This window comes from Cinclus cinclus, chromosome 2, assembly GCF_963662255.1.
Source record: "Cinclus cinclus chromosome 2, bCinCin1.1, whole genome shotgun sequence".
Lineage (NCBI taxonomy): Eukaryota > Metazoa > Chordata > Aves > Passeriformes > Cinclidae > Cinclus > Cinclus cinclus.
The window spans coordinates 46885888-46909052 of record NC_085047.1 but is presented as its reverse complement, the minus strand read 5'-3'; the positions used below and the strand labels follow the sequence as shown (position 1 = coordinate 46909052).

The 23165-nt window shown below is 38.9% G+C and overlaps 1 protein-coding gene across 1 annotated transcript in view; it reads left to right on the top strand.

Annotated features, from left to right (window-relative positions):
• Window positions 1-2927: 2927 nt before the first annotated feature.
• MICU2 (mitochondrial calcium uptake 2) overlaps window positions 2928-23165 on the top strand; it is a 137528-nt gene continuing 117290 nt past the window's right edge. The window contains exon 1 of the mRNA XM_062487598.1: window positions 2928-3000. The gene's annotated coding sequence lies outside the window, so the exon portion shown is untranslated. The remainder of the gene's footprint in view (window positions 3001-23165) is intronic.

Here is a 23165-nt window from a genome sequence, read left to right as displayed (position 1 = left end):
CCACGTAACTCAGTTTGTCTGGTGAAACTTGCATGATATATACCAGACTGTCAGTATCATTTCTATAGACCACAGAGATCTTTGCTTTCTGTCATAAAGTGCCCTGCAGTGACCCTGCATAGGGTGCAACAGAACTGTGCCTGACTCACCAAGAGTTTTCTCTTTAAAGAGCTGTTTAAGGTGTGTGTTCTAGCACTCACACCTGTACCAGCACAGTGACACCAGCACAGCTGTGAGCAGCATTAGTACAGTGGCAGCTTCCTACTCCCGGACCCTGCCTGCGCCCACGAGGTGAATTTACTGCAGAGAGAAGGGGTGGCTAAGGACACTTAACTCGCCCATCAGCATTGCGTGCTTGCAGCCATATGAGGATAGCTCTCCATTCACACTGCAGCTGTATCTGTTGCAGGCAGGAATGTCATCTGAGGAAAGACAAACGACCTACTTGTTTTTACTTAAAGAAAAACTGAAAATGCCTCTCAGAACAACGAATTAAACCTCCGTGCCTGTGCTGTGGTCGTGTGTTCAACATCAAGGGATCTGGCACTCAGAAATCAAATTTCTCAGCCATCCTTTACAAGATGTTGCCAGCACTCATGAAGTGCTTGCTATTGGCTTACACAGAAAGTAAAGTACTTTTAAGGTGCTCGCACAAATACTATGTGTCAAACTATAAGATTGGGATGGAAAATATTTTGTCTGTCTAGAGGGAAACAGAATTAAGCAACAGGAATTTCCTGCAAGTTTTACAGAAGTGGGATTTTGCAGTGTGTTTGAGTATAACAATTGACAGATTTCACTCCTATGTTTTATATTGGAATTAAACAGGCTTTTCCCGTATGAGTTATTTTCTAGGTCTCTAGGAACAGGAAAAAGCTTTTGCAATGTACATTACCCTGTAGAGATGGAAACCATTCACCCTGCAATGTTGCACTCCTGGGTGATTTTGCAATGAGCAGTCATTGGTGCTCCCCAGAGAAGGTGTTTTTGAAGGGTTTGTATCCTGCTAAGGACTTGGCTCCTGAGATTCCTGAAGATGTCTCAAATACTTCACAGAATGACACTCAGTGAACAATACAAGCTAGAAGACAACTGGATAAATTCTGAGGTGCCATTAGTTAAATTACTGAAATGACGCTTTATGAAACAGAATTAATGACTCTGAATTCACATTAGGGAAGGAGAGTGAACTAAAATTACTTTGGTGGCACTGATGGATGATCACCTTTTGTCAGTGGATAGAGGGCAAAAAGGCATCTCCATGTTTCAGAGCCTGTACCAGAACATTTGTAATGTTGACAACGCAGTACTGGCTGAAAGAGGTGGCAGATACAGTGTGCTAAAACAGACTGAGCACTTTCTGAAGGCCCTCAACCAAAGTAATAGAAAATTGCATGCAGCTGTTCTCTCAGCAGTCTTTCTCCACATTCACATGGAGTCATTAGGTGAGCTACTCTCATAATATGGATAGCAGTACTGCCAACATACAAATGACATTGAACTTACTCTCTGCTTTACTTCATATGACCTTAGCATTAATTCCCAGATGGCCCAAGTTTTGAATGTGATCAACTAACTAATGTCTGAGTGTAACCAACCAAGACGTAGGGAGTTTTGGTAAAACTATGGCAGTGAGAAAAAAAAAAAGCCACTCTGAAGCATTCACAGTGAGTAGCAGTCTTACTGTGTTACCGCCAACAAGTGTTACTGCCAACCAAATCACTCTGTAATGCTTCTCAGTTAACACCTCTGCCACGACAATTTCTGTAAACTCATCCTCTGTCACCTGTATTTCATGAGAAGCTCTACTCCTTGAAAGGATATTCTAAAGTTGCTCATGCTTTTGTTCTTTTGGATGTGGATCACACATGGAGCAACACATCCATATGGTCCACCAACGCCTAGGAAATATCAGCACCGGGTCAGCCCCGCTTGTGGAAGCTCACCTAATCTGCCTTGCTCAGTACCCCGCTCGTGATCCACTGCTCCTCACGCACTCAGCAGCGCGAGTCTGCTCTGGGAGAAGAGTCACATCAGGGAACGAAGTGAAGCTGAGCACTGTGACGGACACACGGGGGTGGCCGGGGCACTTCTGGGGCCGCAGGACCGCTTCAGGGCAGGACCGCTTCAGGACTCGCCGCATTTCACTCCCTACAGCACAGGTCAGGCCTTCCGTGCCCCCATCCCCTGCCACAACCCAACGCCTGGCCCCTGCCCTTCCCACCTTCCCTACCCACCAGAAGGAACCCCGTATCTCCCTGCTGCCTGCCCTCACCTGGGGGGCTCCCCGGCTCGGGACGGAGGGACCGGGCGCACTCTGCGTTACAGAAACAGTCAATCAGGATGGAAAAGACTCCTGGGATCATCGAATTCAACCTGTGGCCCAACACTGCCACGTCAACCAGACTATGGCACTAATCTTTCCTTAAACACCTCCAGGGACGACGACTCCACCACCTCCCCGGGCAGCCCATTCCCATGTCTAACCACCTCTGCTGTGAAGAAATTCCTCCTAATGCCCAAACTAAACCTCCCCTGGCACAGGTTGAGACCGCGTCCTCTCGTCCTGTCGCCTGCCGCCTGGGAGAAGAGGCCAACCCCCGCCTGGCTACACCCTCCTTCCAGGTTACCTCTGTGCCAGCTCCGTCCCCTCCTGCTGTGCGGCTGGCGTCGCTCCCGAGGCGGAACAGGGCCGGCGCGATCCCGGCGGGACCGGGCCGGAGCTGCCCCCGCCCCGCGGCCTCGGGCCCAGCACTGCGCATGGGCGGTGCGGCCGCCGCGGCGCCTTCCGGGAAGATGTCGGTGGCGTGGAGAGCGGCGGCGGCGGCGGCGGCCCGAGCCCCGCTGCGGGGGCGGCTCGCCGGGATGCGACCCCCGCGCAGCCAGCGCCGCCCGCCCGCACGGGGGACCGCCGCCGCCGCCGCCGCCGCTGCTCTGGTCGGGGGAGGCTGCCTGGCGGCGTGTTACAGCGGGCGCGTGTTCCCTACGGTCCTGGCTCAGGTAAGGCAGCAGCATCCCCGCTCCCGGCGGCGGACTGGGCTGGGCGGGCGCGGGGAGAACCGGGGCCCGGGACAGCTGTCGGCGACCAGCGGGCGGGTCGGGGTCCGCGGTGGTCAGACCCCGTCGTGAGGCGGGACTTGGCTGCGGGAGCCCTCCTGGCCCCGGTGGTCTGGCAGGTAATGCGCGTCCCTGGCCCCCTTGGCATCAGCAGCGTGACACTTGGGCTGAGCAGCCTCGCCTCAGCGACGGGGACTGCGCCGTTCTCCGCAGCGGGAGAAGGCAGGGTTTGCCTTTACACGGAGCGTCTCCCCTTGACAGCCCTGGTCGTGCAGGACGATGGACCTGTGTGGTTTGCACAGACGCACGGCCTGTAGTGAGCTCCGCGTTTTGCGGGTAACTTTCAGGGGGAACTTCCACGGTGTCCGATCTGGCACGTCAGGTACTGTTAGATACTCGTGCACGTTTCTGTCTCCTAAAAAAATATTCCACGGAAGTAGTACTTTTGTAGTTCGTACTTTGTCTGAAATGCATCACGCAGAATGATTTTCTCTTACTATGACCAAAATGTGTGCACTGGATGCTAAAATGTCATTTGCCTTGGAGCATCAGGGCACACTCAGAAGGGCGCTCACGGACAGATCGTTATTGTTTATAAAATAATCTTTGTACACCGTTTCCCATCTCTATCCTTTTCATGGAGGCAGTGAGCTTTTTCCTGTTCTTCCTTCAGATAAGAAGTTACTGTCAATTAGAGTTGGTTTGTTATGTCTAAGCTGGAAGACCTAAATGCTTTGTAGGCCAGAGGGCTTAGGTGTGATGGGGGAAGAGGTCAGTCTATGCTTGCAGTGCCATTCATCTACTTGTGTCTAAGAATTTTTGTAAGTATTCAACATTTTGTATACTTTGATGTCTTAACAGTGATTAAACAGGCTGAACTACAAGCAGATAAATAGCAACCTTTATTCTTGAGGACAGTCTTTATTCCTGAGTCAAGAACAAAGAATTACTTTTTTAATAGTTTTTTAAAAATATTGTAGTCTTCATTGTGGAAAATACATAAGCTACATCTTCTTAGAAAACTAAATTTTTATTAGATAAGCAGTTTTTCTAAATAGATTATCTAGTAGTCCTGGTTCCTTGGGCAGCAGGTGTTAATCTTTAATTTATTGCATCCATCTCCTAGGGAGGAAAGTATCCATTACTGGGCAGATATCCTACTGAAAATGTATCTCCTTGTTGTTCTTACATTTACATGTGAAGTTTTTAAGCAGCATTGCATTATTTTTTAAAAGTCCTGTCATTGAGACCAATTTCATTTATGCATGTAACTCTTGCTTAAGTAGATGTGTATGTAGGTATATATAAAAAGTGTTAAATATGGGAAGTAATCACTTTTAAAGTTGAGCGAAGGGGTCTCGTTCTGGTGCTGTTGTGTTCTTGAGGAGTAGCTTCCATGTAATGCATGGACAGTCCTACGAGTACACTTTTAATAATTCTCAGGAGGCAGTGCAAAAGTCTAGGACTTACTTAACTCCTTTGGTTTTGGACACGGTAAATTGCTGGACTCTTCAAATGTTTATTCAATTAGAACTTTTCAGTTTTCTAGTAAAATGATTGTTTGAGAAGCTCATTCTCCATATATCTTGTACTCCATGTTGCTGCAGGTAATGTATTGACCTTTTTAAAGCTACCTGAGAAATGACCATGCAGAGCCTAATGCTGCAAGTGGATTGTGAAAGCTATGAGCAACAGTGATAAAGAGACACACTACAGTTCTTTTAAGCAGTTTAGGGGCTACTTGTGGCTTCTGATTGATAGAAAATAGTCCCAGTTGAAACAAGAGGGTTGAAACAAGTAGTCACCTTTATTACATCTTTTGAAGCCATCTTTTTCTCAGTTAAGAGATTGTGGAATCCTGGGACATGAAAAATTTTTACACATTCTCATAGTGGATAACCTTATTTTCTGTTATTATTGCTTTTCATTGTAACTAATCTTAACCAGCATTGCTTGAGCTTGTGCTGACAAACAATATTGAGCTGTTTGTTCCTGCTGTAGTAAGCTAGGTAGTGGGAATACTGGCTGCATTGTGTGTGAAGTATTACAGGTTAAGACAAGTATTTGAAATTAACCAGCATAATTTTCATTATCTTTCTTATAAAGGAATACCCAGTAGAAATGTTTATACTTCTGTAACATCAACAAGGCTTAGTGGTTGCTCTTGAGAGTGCAGTGAGATTACGCTGCAGTGCTTCCCAGTTTTCTTTGGTAATGTTGTCTTGACTGTTGAATTGCTGCAAGATAGGTCATAAATATTTAAAGTATTTGACAAAGTGAAGCTGACAAAGTGACAACATATTTCCATGCTGTACAAAATCAATATAATAAGATTTTATGCTTTTCAGCAGCATTACATTATGTTTAAAAAGTTTTGTCATTGAGACCAATATCATGTCTGTGTGTGACTCTGGTGTAAGCATAATTCGAGCCACTGAGTAATTTTCTTTGTTGTCCTAGGTTACCATTAGTAACTTCTTTGCTCAGGCAAAGAGTTCATTCTAAATACTTCTGGTTTGTTTAGGTTAAGTAGTTGAAGTTGATAACTCACTGAAACTAGTCTCTGTCAAAGTAGGCAGACATTTTTCAGTTTTTACTTGTTCTAGGCAATTTCAGACATAAAATTTCTAGTGAAGCTGGCAAACAGCATGCCAGAGGTAAAGTTCTATAAACTTAGTACTTACTCCTTTTTTTTCTTTCTTCTAAAGTTTTTGAATATTCTAAAATCAAAGACTGATACCTTTGGCACCTAGTTTCTTAAAGCTATTTTTAATTCCTGTTCTTTTTTCCTTCTGGAGTGGGTTTAATCCTACTCATACTGGTTAGGGGCACTTTTGACTTCTGCTCAGATTAAATGAAATCCAGCCTATGTGTGAGTCTTCACAGAATCAAAGGTCCTGCAGGATCAGATAATCTGTTTTCTTTTTTGAGTTGTATAGATAGTTTCTGGTTTATTTTGTAGTGGCATATATTTGGTTACTGTGTTTTAATATAACTGTTTATCTGGCAATGAGTTTTCAGTTCAGGGTTTTTTTTTTAAATTTTGGCCCAGGTTTTTTGTCACCATTTTCACTGCCACTTACCTGTTCTTGCAAGGTACTTTAAGTGGTTAACAGCTCAGTAATAAAATGTTATGTATTTAATGTAATAATATCTCAGATGTAATCTTTCATGATTTATGAAGTTTTCATTCTCTGTCTTCATTTGCAGACCTACTGTTTAGAAACATATAACTAATATAGGTTGGAGTAAGTCCTTAGTATTGATTGCAAATCTCTACAAAAGATTATTAAACAAAATCAACACAATATTTTTGATACTTTCCCTTTATAGATAGCAGGTTTTGCTTCTATCTACGCTTGTTATTTACCCCTGAAGCTACACTGACAATATCCAAACCAGATAATAGCCTTTGTTGGAAAAAACTAGATCAATTTTCACTTTTTAATAAAATTCATTAAGAAATGTATCAAGAGGAGAAAAAAAGAAGGGAGGGGGTAAGGATTTTTGTTCTACCAGTGTAACTCAGAATGAGGGTTTATGTTGAATTCATTAAAGTGTTTCTTCTATCATCCTACCCAACACAGCCGGGTCAAAAATGTTCAAACTCTGCTGCACGCTGCATTGATGTTGTACAGGCTGCTTTTCTTTTTCAGTAGTGGAATGCAAATGACACAATGGAATATGGTTTGTAACCTTGATCAGGCTTGGACTATTGCCTCTTGTGCATTTTTTTTTCTCAGAGCATGCAGTTTGCAATATTAGCATGGCTCACTCCAACTAAATTAGGAACTTTCTAACAGACTGCAAGTTCGATTTTGGACACGCGCAAACTGCAAATGATAAGGAAATTCTGAGAAGCAGCAGGCAGCCAGAGGCAGTATAACCTGCTCCTGCTGAGTTTTTTATGGCCATGTTTAGGTCACCAGCTTCAGAAAGAATATAATTTGATTTGCCCTTGAAAATTTGTGATCCCTGCAGCGCGTCACAATTTGTGTCGAGTCTAAGTCCTGTTTTCTAAATGGGATGGACTGAAGAGTTGTTACTAGCGCATATATGAAGCTTTATGTCTGCAGAGTCTTGTCTGCTGATAAACATTACTGTGTTTCAGCATTTTCTTTTTAGGGTTGTATGAGCATTAGCTGGTACTTAAATATTTGACACTGCTTACTTGAGATAAAGAGGAAAACAGAACTAACTAATGGCATTTTTGGGTTCTGTTCATGTTAACTGTCTGTTGTAGTCTAATTGATTCTCTTTATCTTACCTTTTTTACTACTGCATCAGCAATCTTCTTCAATTATTCCTGATTAGAGGTGACATAAGTTGTGTCCTGGAGGTCTTAAATATATATGTTGTATTTGATCATAATGAGACTATTAAGTTAGCGCTTGTAACAATAAACAAACAATTTGTGATAATTTGTAAAATATTTTTAAGTGTCTGAAATTCTGTTATTTAAAATACATTTATTGAAACAATTCTGTTTTGGACTGCATTTTTTTTTTTACTTCACTTTAAACTTCATTGAATGTTTCATAATTTTTCGAGTGTCAATGATTCTTAAGAGAAGCAAAGATGGGAGTGGTGACTTTGTATGTCACACACTACCCACACACTACATGGGAGTGGTAACTCTCATGTCACACACATGGGAGTGGCAACTTTTTATGTCACAATATGAAAACTATAATACTGAGCAACTGAGAGTAAAAAAATTAGAGTGATTAAAACTGGAGCTTAGATGTGTTTTCCAGGTGTACTCACCACAAAAAATTATTTTGGAACTATTGCCTTACATTTTTTAAAGAAACCAGAGTATTGTAAAAGATTCTCCAAGTACTAGTTCGTTCAGGGGATGCTCCCTTGGTTCTGCCACTGTGGAAAGGCAAAATAGTATATAAACAAATCCTAGGGCTGTGCAAAATTCAGTACCACAGCTCTAGGATAATCTAGGGACAGTGCTTATGTTAAATATAACTTATATTTATCAGGGCTTTAGTAGAAGTCTCTGGACTTCCAGACCTGGAAGCTGATTAAAAAAATAAAAAGTAAGAGTTTTGTAATCCTACCTGTATTTTTGGTGACGCTTTGAGATGTACACTGTGTCTCCGAAGAGCTTGAGTGCTGAAATATCGTTGATTTAGGCAGGTTCCAATATTTTGTGCATGATTTTTCTTGTCAGGTAAAATTTCCAGCCCAGATTAATGGAAAATTTTCAAAATAATGTCTGCTATAAACATGTTACCTGTCTAGTGTATATTTGCTTGATTGGTCACATCTGCCAAAAACATGTAAACTTGTGCTTCCAAAGCAGTTGTAATCAGTTGCATGCAGGTCAAAACAGCATTTTGCTTAAACTATCTGTATTAATTTCTACAGAGCAGTGGAAGGAAGAAGTGCATAGCTCTGGGAATTTTATTTGGTTTTTATACATCCTTAGTAACCAGGATCACTTTGTGACTTAAGTTACGCTTACACTGCTTGTTGGCCACACTTTCTCACTCGCTATATTTATGATTATTTTTTTTTTTTGTAATAGATATTGTTATTTAAGAAGCTGTGCATAATAAGTGGATATGAAGGATTTTTGGCCAGATAAAAATACACATGTGGCATTTGAATTCAGTCACCAAATAGAAAAAAAGATTGTATTTCTTATACATTAATAATGATTCCTACAAAGTTACATGTTAGTGCTTTGAGTTGTGAGACACTGATGAATCATGTTAGAATGAGAATTTTTGTGAGGGTATCTTTGCCTGGTTCATGCTGAGGAAAGAACAGTGCTGTTAAGATGAGGTGTCTTTATAAATATAGAACCTTGGATAAAATTGCATAAGGATTTGTAATGATGTATAGAATCGCCTGGAGGGAGGAACGTGGTTCAGAAATAGAACCAGAAAGGATATGTGCAGTCTAATCTAAGAAACATACAAGAAGATTCTTGTGTTTACACTGTCAGCAAAAGAAAAAGGTTTCCTGCTTTTGTTGGAGCAAAAATCCCAGGACAGGTTCTTTTTTCATAAGTAGTATTTTGAAGTGTTTGTCTTCAAGTCTTCATTCTATTAGAAACTGAGAATGCAGATGCACATAGACCATTACTGGGATGCTCACTAAGTAAAATCAAGCGTGTATAAAATAAGCATATATATAATAATCATAATTTTAACATGCTTTTGGAACTTAATGAAATGTTTGTAATCCATATCAAACAAGCTGCTCAGTGATGACTCACAGGCCTCAGAGAAGCCTTATAGTGGAATTCAGTTTGTGTGAACCTGACCACATGGTTACATTATTGTTAAAATCTATGTAGTAAAACAGTGCTGTGTAAAAATAATGAAAATTACTATTGCTTTTGCGAGTTGGAGCATCTTTAAGCAAGGACTGTTTGTTTACTTCTTTGGGTTTTTAAATCTCCCTCTTTACAACTTCCTTAAAGGAAGGGACAGCTTCCTCCAAATGTTGTCCTTCTGTCTTTTTACATCTTACCATGCTGCTGGTTATTATTCTCCTTGCTGCCTTACACTGTTCTGCATGGCAGTACACAGCACACAGCCAGGCAGCGGTTCCCTGCACAGCCTTAGATTTCCATCCTGCTTGTCAGAAAGGTGTTAGAGCATTCTTACTGCATCTTCAGGTTGTGTCCTTGAACCATCTACAAGATAGTGCCTTTAAATCTTCCTGCTGAAGGACGTGCAAGATTCCCGGCCTTTAGAGAAGGCTCCAGTTGGATTCAAGGTGCTTTGAACCCCTGGTGTTCCTTCCCAGCAGTGCCCAGCACTGAAGAGGCTCCTTATTCAGCTGTGTGTGGCAAGCTGCAGGCAGTGCTCTTGTTGGCACATGGTCGCATCCATCCCCCTGCCAGCTTCATGATTTATTTTCCACTGTATCTTTACTGCTATATTTACTATCTCAGTAAATATCACCAAAGAAGAAGTTGTCATAGATTGTGACAAGGCTGTCAACTCAATGGGTAAAAGCATTCAGTACTGCCTGCTACTGAACAGGAAATGGGTAGTCATTTTTTAAATTAAATTATTCAGATACCTGTAGTCTATGGCTATGAAAGAGACCGTTTAACATAATTTGTGTGCCTTCTGATTCAAGTATATCATGTTAATATATTCCTATTAATTTTTTTCCTCTATTGTGCATCTAGAAGTAGACTTAAGTACTACAATTGGTTTAGTTTTGAAGTTAAATTACTTGTAACATTGTTTCCTCCAAATTCATCTTCAATTTATCAGTTTTGGATCTAGTCTCAAAATATTCTGAAAATATTTTGTGTTCAAAACATTTTTAAACATCATTCCTCCATTTTTTAAGCATTGATAAATAGGTATCTCCCCTGCAATTAGGTTGCCAGCTCAGCTTATCCCAATCTTTATTCTTTCCCTTAAATGTGCTTCAAAAACTGTTCCTTTGTGCAGCCAGTGAGGGTAACCTTAGCTACCTCTTGTTTAATTCTGTATTTCACTGTGTTATGGAAATACTGTATGTATCAGTTATCCATCAAGCAGTCTAAATCAATAACTGGGATATTAAATATATCACAAACATAATTCTTAGCATTAGTGACATACAGACATTGTCATGATATGTGCCTAAAATAGAATGTGGTATAGAGAGTGTGGAATCTCTAGGACCATGGTGTTATAATTAATTATACCTTTAAATATTACTTATGTATGTGCATTTGTTTTACGACTTTAAAAATATGGTATGGTATCCTTTCCAGCTTTTTGAATGTGAAATATTTATATCTTTAAGTTCTCAGCTTTGAAAATATTTACGTTTATTCCCTTCTCTTTGTGCATGGAGATTCTTTGTGCAGGTGTCTTCATTGATACTAAAACAACATGATGTCAAATGTAATCTTAGAGGTCAAGGTTAAAATTTAAAAATCTTTCATCTGATCTATCACCTTTTCCTTGAATTCACTCTTGCTATATGACTTCAGTGATGAAATAAAATCTAACTAACATTCCTTCTAGGCACTTTGATACATGTGGACAGATGGGGTGAGTTAAGCTGCATGGTTTTGTGCTTTTAGCTAATGTAGTAAAAGGTTAGTGCTTGAGAGTCTTTGGCTGTTTATGTTAATGGACAAACATAAACAGATATGAAAATAGGTTTGCCTGAAAACAAACAAAAAAATATAGTTTGATTAGGAAGAATCACACAAAATAATACTCTGATTTTTAACAAAGAACCTCAAGAAGAAACTAGTGTTTATTTACTGGTGATACAAGACTTTTTCTTCAGGAGGTGGTTTCAACATAGATACTACAAAGTTTCTTTTTTATTTGGTTTCTCGGATGGAAGCTCTGTTTCCCACCCCCCCACCCCCCCTCCAGTAATTGATAATTATTACTTTTTTTTTTATTTTTCTTTTTTTTTATTTTTTAGAAGTGCTCTGTTCTGTACAAGCAAATGTTCTGAAACACATTTGCTGGGTTCGCATGAGAGCTCTGTATTACACTTACTTGTATACTTTTGTGTAGCATTGTGGCTGACTGAACATTTTGGAAACATAATCTAGCCAGAAAGAACAAATAACTCAGAATCTAGTTTAAATAATCATGCAAGATAAACGACAGATGGAACTATGTGAAATGCTCATTCAGAACATGTGTAGTAGGCTACAGCTCCTTGCTGCTACTCACTGAGCTTTTTATTACACATACAGCTGAAAGACAAGAGAAGGGAGTCTTGTCAGCTTTAAACACCAGATGTCATTTCAAGTAGTTCCTCAAGGTTTGTGTCCCCTTTAGGGCAGGAGAAATTTCAAGAATGACTGTCTCGCACTCATGTAGTCTATAAAAAGTGCTTATAGCAGATGTAGCTAATAAATATTATCTGTACTTATATCCTCCCTGCTCCTTTGTCAAATCATCAGAGAAACTCCTACATCTGCCTCCAAAAACTGGACAAACTCTAGCACAGATTGAAAAGTTACATGAAATGAAGAAAATTGGTGTTTCCAACTTCTTTTTTCTTAATCTTTCCTTTTTTTGTATAGTAGGCGTTTTCTTTGATAATGCCTTTTGTTGGCGATAGTGCCATATTACAATAATCTATTGACAAATAATGCTGTAATATCAAAATAACATATACCAAGCTGCATATAAAGCTATGTACATATATATATATATATGTGTAATGTAAATTTATACTTTATATATATTAGTAAGGATATGAATGCATATGTATAAAATATACTTAAAATACAGACTATGTGAATACAATAATAAAAAAATAAATATAAGTATGTGCTAATAGAGAAATTGCAGGATTTATTTTGAAAGTTTCTAGTCTAAATGGCCAGATATGCTCAGAATTTAAAGGATGAAATCTGCCTGAAGTTGTACCAAAAGCTTCTTCTGGTGACCCTGTAAGAGGCAGAGGTTTGTGTGCTGCCACATTAGGCTGGGCTTTGAAGTTGACTGCATGGGTTCAGTGATGTGAGATCTTGCCAAGAAGAAAAGCACAAAGTTCTGTAATGCTGTGCACTGTGGTGAAATGGACTTTGTAATTATATTTTAGGATCACACAAATTTGCCAAAAATGAACTTTATTTTTCAGTAGAGAAAAGTCTTAATGGTTACGTATTGGCCACATTATCTGATAGTCTGCTTTTCCTTTTATAAAATTTTGAAAATTAGAAGGTAACAAACCTTAGTTGTGTAGCTGACAGAGTAATTGGTTTGGAGATATAGTACGGCTTCTGTACCAGTCCTCTCTAGGCTTGTTTCTGAAGCAACTGTGGACTTGTGTAGTAATTTGGTATTCTTAATGGCAATGTAAAATCAAAATTATATTTGGCATGGAGACTAAGGAAGTCCTCTTTATAGCTCTATATTGTTTAAATGCATAGAGGCAGTGGTGTCAGTAGCCTGGGATTGTCACAATGAAATGTTTTCCCTTGCTCATTACACTCTAAATGACTTTCCCTCAGGTTATAATCCTTACTTGGAAATGCAATAAAGCTAATGGATAAAACATCTGGTACTTTTTTTACTGAAAAATACACTTGAATGTCTAAGGCATCAGGGAATACAGTAGTATCACTGCTGTGTTTTGGATGAGTAAACAATTACAGGCTTCTGCTGAAGATGCAAAACAGAGGAATCAACATTGTAATCTCCAAAAGTTGAAAAGCACCATACACAACATGCATCAATTTTAATACCAGCATTTCCCCAATCACTTAAGATGATTTTATCTAATGTAAAGCATTAATATTAAATCTGTACTGTTCAATATAGAACAAACGAGGAGAACTGATGCTTGACTTAGTTTTCTTGTTACAGAATAAGCTCAGCTGACAGGAATCCTGAAGGGTCATCAAATCCAACTCCTGGCCCTGCACAGGACCATCCCCAAGAGTCACACCATGTGCCTGAAAGTACCTCCAAACACTTCTTGAACTCATTCAGGCTCGGTGCTGTGGTTCTTTAGGTATTCTTGATGAGATCCAGCTCCACTTAAGAGAAGCTTTTCTAGTTTTTGTTGTTGTGGTTTAGCCCCAGTTGGGAACTACGCATCTCAGAGCCTCTCATTGCCTCTCTCCTTGGGGGAGAGAGGCAGAAGAGTAAAGAGGAGAAAACTTGTAGGTTAAAATACAGACAGTGTAACAGGTAAAGCGAAAGCTGCGCGCACAAGCAAAGCAAAATGGAATGTTTTTCACCACAGCTCTGCAATATGCAGATGCTTTTTCTGCTCTGATTTGTTTTGTCTGCCATTATTTTCTTTTAATCCTCCACCAGACTATCTGCAGTGCATGCTCCTATTTTTTCTTTACTTAAGTGAGAATTTTTTAAGCTCTGTGGACTCTTCTCACTTGAGCTGGGTGTAGCCAGACATTCCCCTATGGAGACTTCTCAACAAAATCTTAAAATTTGTTTGGATTAATTTGTAATAGTGAAACATGCTCTGTTTTGTCATATATAGTTAAAATGTGTGTTGTAATTTGTCATTCCAATTAGATCAACTTCTGTATTACATGAGAGCTGGAGTTTGTTTTTATAGCTTGGTTGTCATTGTATGTGTGTGTTACTGTTGTAGTATTTCTCCTGCTGGGGAAAAAACCTAATTGTTATTTTTTCCACGTAGAGCTGTAGTTAAGCACTTCTGTGAAGAAATTTGTGCTTGTCTTTTTGAGCTCTTTCCAGGAAATTTCTTGAAAAAGAGTACGAAAGATCTAAAAAGTTGTAAGTAGCAGCATTTAGACTGTGACCTATGGAAAGGACTCAACTTGGAAAACAAAAATGGTAAAAACTAAAGCAAGTCTTCTGTTTATGGATTTTAAAAAAAGTTCATTAAAACTTTAGATTTTAATTTAGCTGAAGAACCATCATGAATGATAAACAATGTAAAGGGTACAAAATTACTTTTCCTAGAACACAGTATTTTTTCTGAATATACCAGTTGTATGCAATCCTAAAACACAGTCTTTTTTGTGAATACACCAATTGTATGCAATGTTCCTACTCAAATCTTCCAGAAGAATACATTGGGAAGTTGCTGACACACTTTTTCTCAACTGCTGTTAAATTTAGAAAATTGGCAATGTCATATTGCCAAATGGTGTTGCATTGTTATTCTTTAATTTTAAGATTAGTGTTCTTGTTTCTCTTCAGCCTCAAAAATGTAAAAAAAAAATCATGTAAATATTTAGTTGCACCAGAAGTGTTGGATGTGTTAACTGAGCAGACTTTGTGTAGCAATAAATACTGAATTCTTTATATTAACAGCCCTATGAAAATTAATGTGTTTGCACTGATAATGTACCATTTGTTTACTGAATATTTTTCATGGGTGCCTCACTTTATAATCTGCAGTGCTGAGACCCTTGTCAGTATTGTTTATTGAAATGACAGCAAAGCAATCAAGATGCATTGTCAGAAATTGTGGAATCATAGTCAGATTCCTTGTTGTAAAGCTTTTAAAGGACTATATGGTGTTTCAGTACAGATGGATTTTTCTTTGCCATGTACACTCGTTGTCTCTGGCAGTGGTAGGAGGTACCACTTCCAATATCCTAGAGTACTGGTACTGACAGCAAATAAGGAGTGATTATCCCAGGAGTCATCCCATGGCTAAATCCTTTGTGGGTAGGATTTGTAAAACTGTAGTTGTGGGAGTAATGGGGCATCTTTATTCCTTCTTCATCTGCTGTAGCCTGTGGGTTAGGTCATTCTCCCTCCATAACTTCCAGGAGCAGCAGACTCCTTGTGAGGGACTGCTCTGGCAGCAGGAAGCAAGGCTTCTTCCATTGTTGAAGCAAATGGGCTGCTCTGGGCTCAGCTTTGAATGTAGTTAGAAGGTGATGAGTAATGGAAAGCAGACACAGTGGCTCTGGGCCAGGCGGCGTGGGGATTAAATTCTGGATGTGGTATTAATAGGATGGAATGAGACCCTTCTATATGGTTCAGTAGTGTGTGTGTGTGTGTGTGTGTGTGTGTGTGTGTTACTGCATATCACCTCGGTGAATTCACATTACATACATCCGGTTCTGGCCATCAGAAATGCCCAGCTGCTGTGACTGGACCACTGCAAGTGGATTTAAAAGTTGCTTGCAGTTCTTCAAAGTGTATAGAACTTCATGCATACCGTGTTCCTTGCCATTCTGGAGGTCACACTTTTAGTTGTGGATAGGGTATTGGTCCCTCAGACCATAATTGGCAAAGAGCAGAGACTATTAATAGTTTTCATAAGAATTTGAAGGTAACATGCTAGCAATACTATGCATACCTGTGCATCAGTTGAATAATTTTTTTATTGAGATATTTTGCTGAAATATCTTGCCGTGTGAAACTTCTATAGGCAGTTCATAAAAGCAGTTGTTCTGCTTTTGCAGCAAAAATTCTATTCCTTTATAATATTGGTCCTGCAATATTCCTAATTAATATTATACTTTTATAGTAAAGGAAACAGGGAATGAATGAGAAAGTGGATCTTTTCTTCTCCAGGGGCTTCTCTACTGTATTTTTGGAACTGATGTATGCATAAGGCACTAAGGAAAGCACCCTGTGTTGTTGTAGTTGTCTCAAAAAATATTATTTTATGCAATAAATGTATAAACTAGCATAGTCCATTTTCTGTTATTTATAAAATAGGTATCCAGGAAATGTCTGATATTAAAAAATTATAATGCTGTTACATATATTCATAAGGAATTTGCATACCACATAGCAATGGTAAAACTGTGCTTTAACAAGGGAGTAAGTGGAATTTCCTGGTAGGGTGATTTAGTTGTCCTAAGTTTTCAGGAATCGTAAATCAAGCCTTAAAATTGAACTGGATGAAAATGTAGTGTTTTTATTTAAGGTCATGTGGATTCTTTTTATTGATTTTGAACCTCCAGGCTTGAAACTTCTGAATCATAAGGGCTAGAAGATTTAAAATGAAGAATGAGATACTTTCTCAGCATTATGAACAATTACATGGTTTTCATAGAATTGTAGATTATTAAGTGTTGGAAGGGACCTTAAATTTCATCTAATCTCAGCCCCCCTGCTAGACCAGGTTGCTCAAGGCCTTATCCAGCCTGGCCTTGAACACCAGGGATGGGGCATCCACAGCTTCTCTGGGCAGCCTGTTCCATTGCCCCACCACCCTCACAGTAAAGAATTTCCTCCTAGTATCCAGCCTAAATTTCCTCTCAGTTTGTGCCCATTGCTCCTTGTCCTGTCACTGCAGTTCCTGAGAAGGAATCTCTCTCCAGCTTCCCTTTAAGCCCCTTTGAGGCACTGGTAAGTTTCTATAAGGTCTCCACACAACCTTCTCTTCCAGGGGCTCAACAGCCCCAGCTTTCTCAGCCTGTCTTCACAGGGGAGGTGCTCCAGTCTCCTATCCACTAGGTGGCCTCCTCTGGACTTACTCCAACAATGCCACATCCTTATGTTGGGGGCACCATTAGTTTGCTGGTCTCACCAGAGCAGAGGGACAGGCTGCCCTCCCTCATCCTTCCGGCCATGCTGCTTTGGATGCAGGATGCAGTTGGCTTCTTGAGATGCAAATGTGTGCATTTGCATTGACAGCTCATGTGGAGTTTTTCATCAACCGTACCTCAGGTCCTTGTCCACAGGGCTGTTTTTAATGATGCCATTTAATACTTCGTTGATATCAAATGCTTTGCTGGTATTCATGATGAAACCAAATGGAGGGATTGATGTATTAATACACTTTACTTTAGAGTCGAGTGTAGGAAGAGCCTTGATGAGTTCTTTGGTGGCATTTGTTGCATCCCCAACAGAAATTTCACAGAAATGCCAAGATGCACTACTTAATTGTGAAAAACAAGCCTGTAGTAATAGAAGGAAGGCTGGAAAATTTGCAAGTGCTATAATCTTGTGGAATTCCTAGTTGGCTATCTATTTAATGTCCTACTCCATTCCTAATACTATGGCTTTGCTCCATGTGACTTATTTTCTTGCTTTGGTGAGGGCTGGTGACCTTCAGAGAGAAAGGGGGAGAGACCACCTCTCATGCAGAAGCAGCTTGAGAAGATCTTGAGTTTGGGAAAAAAATGAGAGAGGAAATTTTTGTTATGTGGAAATAGCTTAGAAATATAAACTTAGATTGTCTTTTAGTCAGTTGTTTGTGGTTTTTTGTCTTGTATGTTGAGAATTGTTAATAACAGGGTTCTCAGGTACTGCAGCAAAACATATATAAGCCTATGATACCTGAGCTATGAATCTATGAATTGAGATTTTGCTCTGGGAATAAAATCTCCCCCTTTGTTTTTTTGGGTTTTTTTTTTGTTTTGTTTTGTTTTGGGTTTTTTTTTGTGGTGGTTTGGGAGTGTAGTAATTCAGTATTTTTCTAATTCTTCTCCTTATTTGCATATGTTCATAATGCCAGGCTTGGTAGGGAGTTTTAGTGGCCTTGTTAAAAGCAGCCAGGCTGCACCTCAGCATAATTATAACTGTGCTAGTAGGTCCTGGGCATCTGCATTTCTGTAAGGAAAGCCTCAGACTCTTTTGGAGTAGTAAGTTTGCTGCAGAATGGGCAGAAGATTTTTTTTTCCAATTGTTTTTTTTTTCCCATTGAAAATAAAACAGGTGGTTGTAGTCTGTGAAGTAGGAATACAGTTGTTTTGATAATATTAGGAAGATTTCTACTGAATACAACAGGAATCATGAGAAGAAGCAATTTTTCAGAATAAGAAGAGTCTGAAGGTTTGGATATGAACTATTTAGTCTCAAATCCATGATCTGGATACAGCAAAACACAAAATTCAGTCCGCATATTTCAGCTCAGATAAGCGTGCTATCAACCAACTTACTCTGTGTACTGATTTATTAAAAAAAGAAAAAAATAAGTGCATTCTGGAGAGTTGTCTATTTTTTTCCCAAATAAAAAAAAATAGGTTTTTGTGGTACTGTTAGTCTAGGATAGAAATATGAGTCTTTGGCGGCCAGAGTAAAAGGGAGATGCAGAATTTCAAAGGTACGCTATTTCTCAATGAGATTTGGGTACAACTGGGTGCAGCAAATACCCACAACTGAAGAAAAACCAAATAAGTTTTGAAAGGAAATGTATAATTATCTTTTCTCTATCCTCTGTTTATGAAGGACTCCTTGATAAGGACTACTTTTTTTTTCTGAGAGACTCAATTACTTTTGAGTCAAAAGGCATTTTTTAGGGACTTTTAGACGATTCTTATGCAGATAACTTGGTGTTCAAAGTACACATAATTCAGTGTAACTCATGTAAGCAGCTGTGTGAACTGTATTGTTAGTTTGATTTGCTGTTTTTAAAACAGTATTAGATTAACATTGGGAAGATAGCATTCACCAAGTGCTAAACTGGGTTTAAAATCCTCCTTAATGGTGCAGCCTAAAGTATGTATCTCAGTTGTGTTAAAGATACTAAAGTTAAAAATAAAGAGGAGGAGGAAAGACATATCTGTGGTGTCAGAGAGGCATGTGGTAAGCTGTTGTATAAAGGGAAGGTAATGGATCTGCTTGGATTCCAGCCAGTGGTGCCGGACGCTGGCATTCTGCTGAGGCACATTCCAGGGCATTAAGAGCAATCCCTGTGTGCTGAGCCCTCTGCATAATTCATCTTCCCTGTGGTACACTCTGCCAGGGGCCAGGCACTCAGTGGAGGTGATTTCATTACCAGTCCAACTTGTTGGTAGTCACTGTCTCAGTTCAGGACAGTGTTTGTTTTCTGTATGCTTGGACACAGAAGGAGAGCTCCATTTGAATCTCTTGTGTGGGCACCATCTTTGATCTTCTCATTACTTTGAATGGGGTATTGGATCTTGTCTCTGCTCCCAGTTTCTGGTTGTAGGCAAGTCAAGGTCTTAAGAAGATGGCTTTTTAATCAATGTCTTAGAAGTACTATTGGGGTTAGTTGCAAAATTAAGTGGTGGTGGGATTGGCTTTTATCCTTTTTGTCACATTAATTACTTACTCTGATAGTAAAAGCTGTTTGCTACTTTATAGTGACACTAGAGGAAAAACTGTATGGTGCATTTGGTGCAAGAGGAAGAACCTAAGGAAAAAGGCATTATCCATCAGTGCAAGGCACCTGTATATTTTAACAAGTAATGAAGCGCCGCAATAAAAATCACACCCTAAAGGTGTCCACAATCGGAGTTTACATTCTCCAACCTTTGAGATCTTTCCCATTTTCTCCTCCAACCTAGTTTTCTACCTTTTCACATTTTCTTGGCCAGTTAAAAGCAGGATGAATTAGCCATAAAATTTTGTGTTATGTCTCATAAAGTACAAACATTAAAGAAACATGGAAATGTTTGCAGAGTTGGCCTCCTTCCCATGCTCAGATCTCCTGATGACAAGCATACACCAGTTTGTGAAGTTAATTCCTCCAAGGTTATCTTTGACTGTGGCGATTATTTGGCCATTTGTTTTATGGAATGACCATAGAGAGCCTGAAAGTGTAGACTATAGCTTTGTATGTTTGATTGTGTGCAACCTCTTTATCAAAAAGGTATGTTATGAAAGCATCTAACAAAATATAAATACTTTTAATGTTATAGCTTTTAATTTTGACTTTTCATGCTAAATGATTACTTTTCACTGTTATTGACAAGTTCTTTCATAACAAGACCTTTCAGATAAATAATTCATGTCAAGATGGGTTGAGATTATCTAAGGGTATCATTATGCCCAAGGTAACTGTCACCTAGACTTTGTTGAGGTACCATGCCTTGAAAATATGAAATGACCTGCATTTCCAGCATGAGTATTTGTATTCACTTTATAAAAGCTTAGTGACCAAAATCTATTTTAAAAATAGCTTGTTTTTCTGATGTGTTGACAGCAATTAATTCTTATTTAAAGATGTACCCTAATAAGTTAAGCTTGTTAAATTAAACTGATCTGCCTTTCACCTCTCCTGCCTTCTTAGAAGATCTTCCTACTTTGAGTGCTACATAGTGCTGTTTATAACTCTGGATGCAAAGAACAAGAAATACTAGACAGTGGAAAGTATAAAGGAAGGGATGGCACTTCCCTTCTGTGGCACTGGGAACGTAGTACACTGATACCTGTCCTCCTCCACTCCCGCAGCCTTTCTTACAAAGAAACCAAAGTCCAAAAAACTTGTGTTTAATTTGATGCTGTCATTTAACATTCTCTGTGGTTCTGGAACAAAGCTATTTATGTGTGGGACCTAAATAGTCATTCACAGCTGCTGCCAGATTATACTCTGGTGATCTTTATAGCTCCTCATCCTCACACTGGAAAGACTCTTTTAGATATAATATTTGAAGAACACGATGTTTCTTGGTTGGAGCCCTTGTTGAACCCTGTTCATATTTCACACATTTAGGGGAACTGACATTAAGATCATCTGTGTTAAATATAGGGAGCCATAAGCACTGGAGAAGACAAAGAGTCTTTAAGAACAACTAGATGTAATTGATCAATAGTAGTGTGAAATGGTATCAAACAGGCCTTAGAACAGATAGTCTGTTGTGCCGACAGGAGAGTCGTGCTTAATTTTTTGGCACATTTCTCTGATTCTAAAAAGAGGCATTTTTTAAAAGTGTGGCTGAACTACTTTGTCTAAGCTGTGTAGCTGTCCTTTTTTTAGTAAATTTTACTGAGCTTTCCCAAATATTTAATGTGTTTGGTGTCTAAACAGAAGTTAATACAAAGCTGGACCAAAGGCAGAGCACTTACAGTACAACAAAAAAAAATGTAACACTGAGAAATAGCATATCATCTCTTTCTCAACTCTGTTACCTGTTCATTCATAGTCCTATCAAAGTAAAGATAAGAAAATAAATATCCACATCTTGTGTTGATGCTCTTGTGTAGAGTAGCATGGGAAACTGGCCCACTGGTACTTCTGACCCACTGTTGGACAGCCCTCTCAGGCACATGGTGTGACTCCTGGGGATGGTGCTGTGCAGGGCCAGGAGCTGGAGATGATGAGTCTTGTGGGTCCCTTCCTACTCAGCTTTTTCTGTGATTCTGTCTTCCCAGGTAAGAATTTTCTAATTTTTTCTTCCAGTTCGCTTTTATGTCATCTACCACTTGCTTCTAAAGACCACTGTTGGCCACCTTATTCCGCCTTTGAACTTCCAGTCCCTCTTGGTGCATTTTGAATTAAACAAACATCTGTTTGAGGAGGAATGGAGATCTGTATCCTATTTTGAAACTAAAAAATATCTATTAAAAATTATTTAGAGACTATGGAATAATTTTCTTTCTGCTGTAAGCAGTATGGCTTAAAGATCCAAAATATATGCTTCAAGGTGTCCATGCACAACAAAAGCAATAAACTTTTAAAAAATTCTTGCACCTAGTTTGTACAGATACTGCTATACCAACCAGAATGTGGCATTATATGATTCACATAATAAAATATATAGATCCCTAAACTGCAAACTTCTTTTATGTTGTAATGAATAATGAGCACATATGTCTTAGCAGATAGGTGCAAAATGTTAAATATAAGTAATGAAAAGACACACAAGATATAATTTGGAAAGGAATGTTATTTTTTAAGCGTTACTTTCTGTTGGCACTGAAAGTAATTGCATACATTCTACTTAGATGCCTTCTGTAATTCATTAGGGCTTTTAAGCTACTGAGTTAAAGATAGCTTGGACTTCCCTCAATAGAAGCTTTAATGATTGGCTTAAAGCCATTTTCTTTCAAGGAATTAGTATTTAGACATAATATTAGCTATAGGGGTAATTAACAGGTTTAGAATAATTAATTAATAAAATTTCAAGGACTGTAAATTGTATTGCCTAATATCAACTGTTAAAGGTTTCTTTAAAGGTTTTCTCTAATTAAAATGCTAAATTGATTTTATTTCATGGACAGGATATGGGAAAAAATTGCTGTCATTTTTTGTAGGCTCCATTAGATTTGACTCTTCATTTAAATCCTGGATTAACCGAGCAGACACACTAGACACGAAAAAAAATCTCATTTGGTATTGCTTATTTTAAAACCTCTGAAATTTCATTTTAATTGCATTAGATTTGCTTGGTTTTATAAGAAATAAATAGTTTATAATGTGTATTGGTGGAGAGATGAGGAAGGAGAGAGAGATGGGCTTTAGGATGGGCTTTTGTGCCAAAACCAGTTCCTTAAGGGTGGAAAAAAGCTCTTCAACTGAGACACAACGTATTTCATGACTTCGTCTTGGTTGGCACACTTCATTGCTGTTCGAATTGAACTAAGTTGGTAACACTGATAGCTGATAAAAACTAGAAGCACAACGCATATTACAAAAATGCACATTTTACCAAACTTGTTTGGTATTCCTCCGGACTCATAATTGCTTTTAGGAGGTTCCTTTCAAGTCTGCCAAATCATTATTAGAAATGGACATTGCTAGCTGATGTGGGATTGGCATCCCAAAGCTTCTGATCTCTGGTGTTAAATATTTTGAAGTGGAAAAATAATAGCTTAGAAAAACTTAATTGAAGATTACTTGAAGAAAAATGGATTTAATATGTGATTGCTAAATTATCATGCGACCTGTAAAGTTAAGAGATGTCAGATAGCAACGCTACAGTAAAAAGACTGTAAAATGACAATGCTTTATTTAAATAATGCTTTCAGATGCTATCATACATACAGATTGTAATCAAATTTACT